The sequence below is a fragment of the Phoxinus phoxinus genome (assembly GCF_949152265.1).
Source record: "Phoxinus phoxinus genome assembly, chromosome: 1".
Classification (NCBI taxonomy): domain Eukaryota; kingdom Metazoa; phylum Chordata; class Actinopteri; order Cypriniformes; family Leuciscidae; genus Phoxinus; species Phoxinus phoxinus.
The window spans coordinates 37,166,625-37,178,080 of NC_136876.1; positions in this window are offsets into that span (position 1 = coordinate 37,166,625).

Here is an 11,456-nt window from a genome sequence, read left to right on the forward strand (position 1 = left end):
AATATTCTTTTATTTATATATTTTATCTTTGGTCCTGGACCCATACTTTTGTCAATGTCTAACATATCAGTCAATTTTTTTATGAAATTGTCTGTCTAAGCATTTTTCCTCAGTGCATGTCAAGTACATGTGTGTTCTGTTCCCAGAGATCTGCCTGAAGGTAGCATTTTCGGGCATCAAAGGTGTTCTCCCAGTATTAAGGGTTGCAACAATTTAATCCAAGATGTTTATCCTCTGGCCTAAAGAAACTGGGATAGGCTCCGGCCCTATGACCCTAGAGGTCGTATAAGTATCAGTGAATGAAAATTAATTACACTAATTAAGCCTAGAACCTGTAAATGGTTTGTATTTTAGTCTTTTTGGCTATAAGGTGACTTACTCATGCATGATCCGCTGTTAAGATTTTGGATATAGCAGATCTGACAGATCACAAGCTGTTGCAGGTGTGGTGTCATCTGTTAACAGCTAAATCACTGAAGCAATAATTCAGTGTTAGTAAACACAGGCAATGTCCACTGTATTTACAAAGTATATTGAGGTATCAAAAACAATACATGGCGCTACATACATGTATGGTACAGGTTTTAAAAAAGGTATATTTTGTTAGTGTACCACCTGCTTAAGCTGGACTGCACTTGATTATATAAACATTAGCCTTGTTAGATTTACCAAACTGTGTTTTCTTATTGTAAGATCAGTATTAAGTCATAATTTCTTTTACATAGAACAATCATACATATGAATTCATCCATGCACATACAGAAAGAAAGAAAGAAAAGTCAATCATTGTGTATAGCACAGGAATTAGATTGGTACCCTGTTCTAGGGGAGGTTAATACGTTTGGCGGTAGCAGAAGCTGGGCAGTGAAGTAGACGTGTTAGTAGCAATGAGGAGGGCAATGGATGGTAATTCAGTCTCACACCGAGTTTAAAGGAATCCCGACTACATCAGGCATGTCTGCTGGCACCAGGCAAATTACTTCTATTCATGCTTGGTCCTTCAGGAAATGTTGGGAAATTTAAATGCTGTGCTGCAGTTTTGTTAAACAGATTCACATGTTTAACATTCAGATGAGACCACTGCTGTTATATAGTTCTTTTGTCTTCTTATTACAGATGTGTTGGTGTAAGTAACAGTTTCAGTGGGCATGAAACTGTAGTTTTTTTTAAAAATAAAGGCAACATATATTTACACGCTGCCCTTGAAATACCTGTGTTTTTAGAAGCACTGTAATAATACATCGGGGCACATATGTTTGCTCCTGCACATAGGCATTTGTTTTTCACTATTCAACCTGAAGGTCAGTTTCAAAATATTTTTTATGAATGATTATCATAAATGCATCTTAGTGATGGATAATGGGGCTCACAACATAAAATGTCGTCATGTTCCCTTTAGAGGGAACTCGCGCTGCGTCGACGATGCTTTGGGAACGCCCCTGCATGATTGTATCTGAAGCTAGGGTGACCACCATCAAACAAACCAAATGTGGGACGATTACTAAGTTTGTGTGGGACAATGTGGGACATGTTACCAACACTAAAAAATAACCTGAAACTGTTATATAATGTCTATCTAACTTAATAAAAACATTTGTATTCTGCCTTTCAGCTGATAAAAATACTTTGTTCTTTAGTCCCTTCCAGAAAACACCATTACATTACAATGTAACATAACATGTCTTTATTTTACATGTAATTTAAGTTCAACATCACTGAGCCCAAAGGCTGCAGGCATCATGCAGATAACTTTTGAAACAGTTCTGACCAAGTCCAACTAAAATCCAACAAAATGTATAAAGATCAAATAAAATAAAAAACAACATAAAATTAGTTAATTGACAGTCTTATATATTAAGAATCTATTAAACCAAAAACTTTTATATTTTTTAGAAAGGATGTGAATTAGAACAACCACAGCAGGCAATAAGTTCTAACTCTGTTAAATTCACATTTTAATTTACCGAATTATCCAGTTGTTTTCTGACAGGGAACACATGGAACGAATCACCGCTCCACATTTTGATTGACAGCCGCCACAACCTACCAGTGACCGTGTTTACTCCTTTCATTTCAACCATTGGATAGGATTTTAAAAACGGCTGTTGTATTTGCACTTCTGACGAAGCGCTGTTAAATATAGGTGAAAAACTACGCCACAAAAAGAATAATTAAAAAGGCAAAAGATTGCATGCACGTTTTCTTAATATGATCATTAAAAACCAACAGACTGATGGAAATGCGGGACATTTTCTCAATATGCGACGTGCGGGACAAGGGGTGAAAATGCTGTGCGGTACAACGCAAAGCGGGACGGGTGGTCACCCTATCTGAAGCACGTATGTCAAATAGTCCAATGGCGAGAGTGAACGTCATGGGCGGATGACGTCATGACCAGTAAAGGATAAAAGCACATCTGGTCTGACATTAGCTTCTGTGCCTCTATGTTGAAACTTTCTGTTATATTTACTGCTGTATTGTCTATTCACTCAGTATTTCATGGCGGAACAAATGCAATCATTCAAATTGTGTGCATCTCCCTGCCCATGCCTTTTAACTGGTGGGGATACACATTATTTGTGTGTAATGTGTTTGGGAGCGGAGCATGCTATGTCAGCCTTCGAGGGTGCTGACTGTCAGTCTTGTAAGAGGCTTCCGCTCCGCTCTCGCCTGTCACTTTTCGCCCACATCGACGATGCCGAGCCGATTCTGGTTCACGGACCTGATCTCTCTCCTCGACGGCTCTCCCTTGGAGATTCCGATCAGGAGAGACCTTCTATCTCCGGCGGAGGGCACACTCCTTCACCCCGTCCAGAAACATGGAACCTGTGGGTTTGGCCTTTGAGGGGGCCCAACTCATAGATGCTGGTCTCTCAACCGAGGTTGTGGAGACCATACTTCACTCTAGAGCTCCAGCCATGAGGAAATTATATGCTCTGAAATGGAAGGCTTTCGTTTCTTGGTGCAATCAGCGTCAGTGGGATCCAGTTAACTGCCCAATTGGTACAGTGCTCGAGTTCTTGCAAGATCGCTTTTCAGCAGGGTTATCTCCTTCCACCCTTAAAGTTTACGTGGAGGCCATTATGGCTTACCACTGCGGCTTACCATGTCCCTGTGGGTAATGCAGCTCTGGGGAGAGACCCTCTGATTATTGAGGCCTGCAACTCGTACCCGGGTTCCGGCTTGGGACCTTGCTATAGTCCTAGAAGGCCTATCTGTGATTCGCTTCAAGCCCTTGGAATCGGTTTCAGAAAAGTTTCTGACTTTTAAGGAGATTTTTCTTCTGGCTATTTCATCTCTAAAGAGAGTCGGAGACCCTTCAGTCACTTTCGGTTTCTCCCACCTGCCTTAAATTTGCACATGGCATGGCATTTCTTTACCCTAAGCAGGGCTACGTCTCTAAAGTGCCGACCAATTTACCAAGTCCTATCGTGTTGCAAGGTTTCTGTCCTCCTCCTTTTACTACTCAGGACCAGGAAAAGCTGAATCTTCTATGTCCAGTGCGAGCACTGGACACATATGTCCACAGAGCTGCCCCGTGGAGAAAATCAGATCAGCTGTTTGTCTGCTTTGGATCACCCAAGAAGGGTCTTCCAGCATCTAAGCAGACAATCAGCAAGTGGATAGTTGAGGCTATTTCTCTTTCTTATAAGTCCTCTGCCCAACTGTCACATTTGGTGGTCAGGGCTCATTCTACAAGGAGTATGGCAGCCTCCAAAGCCTTACTCTCAGGGATTTCTCTACAGGAGGTGTGTGCTGCGGCGGGCTGGTCTTCCCCGCTCACATTTGTGAGGTTTTATAGCCTGGACCTGGACGTTGCTTTTATCCTTTCCTGGTCGTGACGTCATCCACCCATGACGTTCACTCTCGCCATTGGACTAGTTGACATACGTGGTTCAAACGCAATCACGCAGGGGCGTTCCCAAAGCGTCATCGACGCAGTGTTTCATTCCCTTCTCAGGGAACTATGGTTACAGTTGTAACCTGAGACGTTTCCATGGACTGTCCATTGCCTTGAGATTGAATTTACAATTGAATGTTGTCCCTGTTACTCCTCTAAACACATGGAAAAAAGTTTCCTCTATTTAATAACCCAGTACTCAACATATCTTTTTATTCTAGAGCATCTTTTTCTCCAAAGTGAGAGACGATTTGTCATTTACAGAATGATTCAGTTCTCCCTTATCACCTTGAGTCAATATTTTGCTCAAAACCATTTAGCATCAATTACAGCTGTGAATCTTGAGTCTCCTGCTGTCAGGATTCCACCTTCACATCACTCTCCATTACCTCCCAGATCATCACTGACTCCTCCCACTCCTTCAATCACCCGTTCACAGTCCCCTGATTACTGATTCCCATCACCTGTGACTCATCACCAGTTCCCTTTATAACCCAGCATTCACCTCACCTCCGTTGTCTGATCTCGTCATTACTTGACCACAGACCCACCGTGAACACTCTCCTATGCTAACCCGCTACTTACCCGAGCTTACCTGCATTCCTCCTCGGATCCCATCGTCTCGTCTCAGTCCAGTCATCAAGGCTCCTTCTCTTCAACTCCCTCTCCTGGATCCACACCTGAATACACATCACGGAATCAATCATTCAGCTAAGACTCTCCATATTTGCCATAGACTGTCTCACTTACCATTCCACTGTGTGTCCGCAACTGCATTGTTCAATAAAAGTGTGTTTACAACTTACGTCATCTCTCTCCGTGTTTCAAACCCTGACAGAAGATCAGACCAACAACATGCAATCGGATACACGAGACGCTGTTCCTCACCCAGTGCCCACCGCATCAGCGTCTGCTTCAACCAGTCCATCCCCGGATCCACTTCCGCATTCACCCGCTGCTTCGTTCACTGCCTCTTCCAGTCCCATGGCCAAACCAGCGCCTTACTCCGGCGAGGCGGAGGATTGCAGTGGGTTCCTCCTCCAGGTATCTTTATATTTCACTATGAATGAACAACAATTCCATAATGACGCCGCCCGCGTGGCTTTCATCATCTCGTTACTCACCGGTTCCGCCCTCCAGTGGGCTCAATCTCTTTGGAATTCCAATTCTCCGACCATTCGTGTATGCAAGGATTTTATTCAACACTTTAGGGATGTGTTTGGACAGTCCGTGGCTTCCCTCTCTATCCACGATCAGCTGTTCCATCTAAAACAAGGCCGTTCTTCGGTGACTGAATATTCCCTTCGATTCAGAACCCTCGCTGCTGCTAGTGGATGGAACGAACCCGCTTTAATTACTGCATATCGTCAAGGATTAACTCCGAAGATCCGTCAGCTGGTCGTGGTTTACGATGACGTCATGGGCATAGAAGCGCTCATTCAGAAAACTATCAGAGTCTCTCAACTACTAACTGCTTGTGACGTCAATATACCCACTGCACTTCCTCCGCCCCCGGCGTCCCAACCTGCTCATCCTACTCCTCCAGCACCTATTCCTATGGAAATTGATTCTTCTCGACTAACCCGTTCTGAACGACAACGAAGAATGCAAGCCCATCTCTGTCTATATTGTGCTTCTGACAAACATTTACTCAACAGCTGCCCCATTCGACCTCCGCGCCTTGCGGTAAGCTCAATCTACCATCCTCCTAGCGTTGAACATCTTATCAAAACTCAAGTCCATCTAATAACCCCTAAATTCTGTTTCCCAGTACAAGCCCTCATTGACTCCGGTTCCGCGGGAAACTTCATCTCCTCCCAATGTCTCCAGAAGATGAATCTGAACAAGAAACGACTTGAGTACGATCTCGCTATTCATACCATCCAAGGTAAACCGTTAGGAAGGGGTCGAATCCGTTACAGTTCTCCCATGTTAACTCTGCAGATTGGATGCTTACACACTGAGGAGATCTCTTTTATGGTGCTGGAGGAGTCTACAGCCGAAATCATCCTGGGACGCCCGTGGTTAATACAACATCAACCCCATCTCCACTGGAAGACCGGTGAAATCCTCCAATGGGGTTCGGACTGTCATTCTTCCTGTCTAGTCACTATCACCAAGGTTACCCCTTCTCCGTCATCCGCTGAAATAGAGAGTCCTTCCTCAGAAGTTTCTTCGGATATTATCCCTCCATCCTCGTCTGATGTCTCCGAAGTGTCACTGCATTCCACTTCTGTGGAGAGCCCTGAGACTCAACGTCAGTATGAAATTCCAGTGGAGTACCGGGCGTTCCAGGACGTATTTAGTAAGGCGCTGGCCACCAAATTACCACCACATCGACCATGGGACTGCGCAATCGACTTGCTACCCGATCCAACTCTACCTAAGGGCCGTATCTATCCTTTGTCCATCCCGGAACAGAAGGCCATGGAGGAGTACGTAGAAGAGGCATTACAGCAAGAGTTCATCCGACCATCTATCTCCCCTGCCGCTTCGAGCTTCTTCTTCGTGGCCAAGAAGGACGGAGGCTTACGGCCGTGCATCGATTACCGTCAGCTTAACTCTCAGACAGTGAAGTTTCGGTATCCTCTTCCTCTGGTCCCGGCTGCTCTGGAACAGCTCCGAGGCGCCCAAATCTTCTCCAAGTTAGACCTTCGAAGCGCCTATAACCTCATCCGTATCCGCCACGGAGATGAGTGGAAGACCGCCTTCGTGACTCCCTCCGGTCACTATGAATATCAGGTGATGCCCTTCGGACTGTCAAATGCTCCAGCAGTATTCCAGGGGTATATGAATGAGATCCTTCGCCCCTTCCTCAATCGCTTCGTGATCGTCTACATCGACGATATACTTATATACTCTTCTTCCCAGGCTGAACATCATCATCATGTCGTTCAAGTGCTCCAGAAACTACGCGAGCATCAGCTTTTCCTCAAACTGGAGAAGTGTGAGTTTAACATCACTACTGTTCAATTCCTCGGTTATATCATCAGCCAAGATGGAATCCAGATGGACCAGAGGAAGGTGGAGACCATTCTAAACTGGCCCTTACCATCTACTGTAAAGGAACTCCAGCGCTTCCTAGGATTTGCCAACTTCTATCGACGTTTCATTCAAGATTACAGTCAACTCAGCTCTCCACTTACCACTGCTCTGAAAGGTCGGCCCAAGTCTCTGTCCTTATCACCTGCGGCTCTACAGGCCTTTCAGTCGCTCAAGGAAGCCTTCTCTTCTGCTCCAATACTCACTCACCCTAATCCTGATCTACCATTCATCGTGGAAGTCGATGCTTCATCCTCAGGAGTGGGGGCCGTTTTGTCTCAGCGGCAGGGGGATCTCTCCGTACTTCATCCATGTGCCTTCTTCTCCAAAAAGCTTGCCCCGGCGGAGTTAAACTACGATATCGGGAATCGTGAGCTACTGGCTATTAAGTTAGCCCTGGAGGAATGGAGACACTGGCTGGAGGGAGCTAACCATCCGTTTGAGGTCATCACGGATCATCGAAACCTGGAGTATCTACGAGAAGCTCGTAGACTAAATCCGAGACAAGCCCGTTGGGCCCTCTTCTTCACTCGATTCGACTTCAAGGTGTCATATCGTCCAGGCAGCAAGAATTGTAGAGCTGATGCTCTTTCCAGAATTCATCAAGTCCCTCACGAAGATAGTGAACCTGTGCCTATCCTCCCTCCAGCCTTATTTCTCAGTCCGATTGTGTGGGACATTGACAATCAGATCCACCAAGAAAACCGTCTCCATCCTGCTCCGCCGGGAGGTCCAGAAGGGAGTACCTTTGTACCGGAACATCTAAGAACTCCTCTTCTGGACTCAGCTCACTCCGTACCGGGCTCTGGACATCCGGGTAGCAAGCGTACCCTCTCGCTTCTCAGTCAACGGTACTGGTGGCCAACCATCTCCGAGGATGTAACAAGGTTCGTCAAGGGTTGTTCAGTCTGCGCCATTGTCAACACCCCGAGGAGACTGCCAGAGGGTAAATTGGTGCCCCTTCCGATTCCTCAGCGTCCTTGGTCCCATATCGGTATCGACTTCATGACCGACCTTCCTCCATCTGATGGTTTCACCACGGTACTTGTAGTCGTTGATCGTTTCTCTAAGGGCTGTAAATTAATCCCTCTACCAGGACTGCCGACTGCTCTGGAAACCGCCGAAGCCCTCTTCCAGGGAGTCTTTCGTAACTTCGGAATCCCGGAGGACATCGTCTCTGACAGAGGTCCCCAATTCATCTCCAGAGTTTGGCGTGCCTTCTTTCAGCTCCTCGGGGTCACTGTCAGTCTCTCTTCCGGATACCATCCTCAGACCAATGGCCAGACTGAGCGCAAGATCCAGGAAATCGGTCGCTTCCTAAGGACCTACTGCCACCAGTACCAGGACAGCTGGAACCGTTACCTTCCCTGGGCTGAGTATGCTCAAAACTCTCTCCGACAAAGCACCACTGGTCTTACTCCCTTCCAATGCATTCTCGGTTACCAACCTCCTCTGTTCCCCTGGTCTGGGGAGTTATCTGAGGTTCCAGCTGTCGACTTCTGGTTCCAGCAGAGCGAGGGGGTATGGGACTCAGCTCACGTTCATCTCCAACAGGCAATAAGGAGACACAAGACCCAGGCTGATCGGCGAAGACTACCAACTCCCTCTTATCAGCCTGGGCAGAAGGTGTGGTTGTCCACCAGGGACATTCGTCTCAAGTTGCCATGTCGTAAGCTGAGTCCTCGATTCATTGGACCTTTCCCCATCGAGAGGCAGTTGAACGAGGTCACCTACAGACTTACACTCCCAAGGCAGTATCGCATCTCACCATCCTTCCATGTGTCATTGTTAAAACCGTACGTTGACCCTGTCCTTCCTCTTCCTTCAGATACACCTGCCATTGACGTACCTCCTCCTCCTCCGGTGCCTGTGGAGGATGAGCCCATCTATAGGATCCGTTCCATCTTGGACTCCAGGCGGCGAGGTCCCCGTCTCGAGTACCTCATTGACTGGGAGGATTACGGGCCGGAGGAACGTTCTTGGGTGCTGCGCGACGACGTAATGGATCCCACTCTCCTTTCCCAGTTTCACGAGGAACATCCCAATCGACCAGCACCCAGAGGTCGGGGTAGACCTCGCCGCCGACAGCATCCTTCACAGGCGTCAAGAGCCGCTTCGGGAGGGGGGGGTACTGTCAGGATTCCACCTTCACATCACTCTCCATTACCTCCCAGATCATCACTGACTCCTCCCACTCCTTCAATCACCCGTTCACAGTCCCCTGATTACTGATTCCCATCACCTGTGACTCATCACCAGTTCCCTTTATAACCCAGCATTCACCTCACCTCCGTTGTCTGATCTCGTCATTACTTGACCACAGACCCACCGTGAACACTCTCCTATGCTAACCCGCTACTTACCCGAGCTTACCTGCATTCCTCCTCGGATCCCATCGTCTCGTCTCAGTCCAGTCATCAAGGCTCCTTCTCTTCAACTCCCTCTCCTGGATCCACACCTGAATACACATCACGGAATCAATCATTCAGCTAAGACTCTCCATATTTGCCATAGACTGTCTCACTTACCATTCCACTGTGTGTCCGCAACTGCATTGTTCAATAAAAGTGTGTTTACAACTTACGTCATCTCTCTCCGTGTTTCAAACCCTGACACCTGCTGCATTTGCCCATTTAGATTGTGCATTTTTTTTAATCAAATATGTTCCGAAATTGTTGGAGGAAATAATGCTGGTCACATCATGGATTTTCAATTATTTAATTTTTTTGCTGTGAGCTTTGCCCATTTTCCTGCTGTAACGTTGATTGTTATTTTAAAATATAGATCCAAGGTTCATCTCATGGATATGGGTCTACCAGGCTCCATTTCTGTTGCCCTCAAGCTAGCAAGTCCGCTTGTTTAATGGTGTCATTGAAAAAAAAAATATATATATATTTTAGTACTAAATCTTTGCCAAATACTGTGCTTTGCTTCCAGGCCAACTAAAATTTCAATCCAAAAATTTTTGAGCTTGGCTTTCTGCAAACTCCAGACATGACTTAATGTAGGCCTTTCACAAAAAGGATATTCCAAAAATATTTTAACTGCTGGCTTCTTGGTCTTTCTCTGACTTTTCCAGTTGCTCAGTTGATAAGAATGTTCAGATATTTGTATTGTCTTGGTTTTGCCATTACTTACTGTATGTTACAGTGGATATATATATATGGTGCTTTTGTAATTTGTTGAGCTGGAAAGTAAAAATCAATGTACACTTCTGCCAAAAAAAAAAGGGATTTACTAATTTTAGGCAATAAAAAAAAGAGATGATTCCTTATCAATTAAATATTTTTATAATTATAGATTAAAAAAAGAAGAAGCTATTATCTATATATTTAATATCTATAAGGTATTTCTCTGACAAAATGATTTGGCAAAAAGAGGGAAACTACAAATAGGTTTTATTTTTTCATATGCAAAAAAAAAAAAAAAACAGAAAAACAAAAAGCTCACAGGAAAAGAACATTGACTTCAACATAATCAGTCATTAATATTTAATTGGCTCTCACTTATTGTTGCATGTGTTCATAACTTTGTGTGACATCCTTGCCAAAAATGATGTCAGCACAATTTGAAAATATTTAATTGCGTTATTATCACAAATATTTTTTGTAATAATATTTGAATAAAGGGTGAAAATGTCAATTTTCCTAGGCAATACATCACATTTGGCCACTACTATAGAAGGTTAGGGTGCTTTTGTTTTGGTTCATTCTCATTTTATATATTGAAATAAAATAACATTACAAATATTCAATATTCTTTCATTTGACTTGCAACAGCATAACAAACTAATCATTATTATTTGAATTGGTTCTTGATTAACAGTATGCCCTGATCAGACATGCTCTGATTTGATTTACTGATAATGCATCTAGATGGTTGTCATGACCTTTTGTGGGGGTGGACATCCTGTTCATAGTCCAGATATGTTATCGATCTGCAGAATGTTTTGTTGCAAGTCCATTCATTAATGTGTGAATTCCTGATTAATAGAGAAACCATAGAATAGATCTTTGAATCATTACCTAACTTGTGATAAACCCATTACAACAGCTGGAACAGTATTTAAAACCTTCAAATTCTAAAACTCGCACTTTTCTGCATTATGGAGACAATTTAAATGATCATTATTATAGTTTTAGAAATGTTTGCTGACATCGTTATGCCTTCTGCCAAACCTCTGTTCTGTTCCCTGAATCCAAAACCCATTACGTATGTTGTCTTCCCCTGGTTAATGTTCCTAAACGATGTTTATCTTGTACCACTGAAAACCACAGCTGTTCATCTTATTTTCTCTTGTCCCACAAGCTGCTGACAGCAAGAGAACGAGTGTTGAGAAACTGCATAATCCCATGGTAACATGTGGGTGAGGATTTGTTTAGTGTAAGACAGACAAGGGGGTTTAATACACATTATTAATAAAACTTAACTCCACTCTTGGGAAATACAGCAGGCATGAGTTAATATTAAAGGGACAGTATACAGATAATCTAATTACAGAGGAGCAGTACAC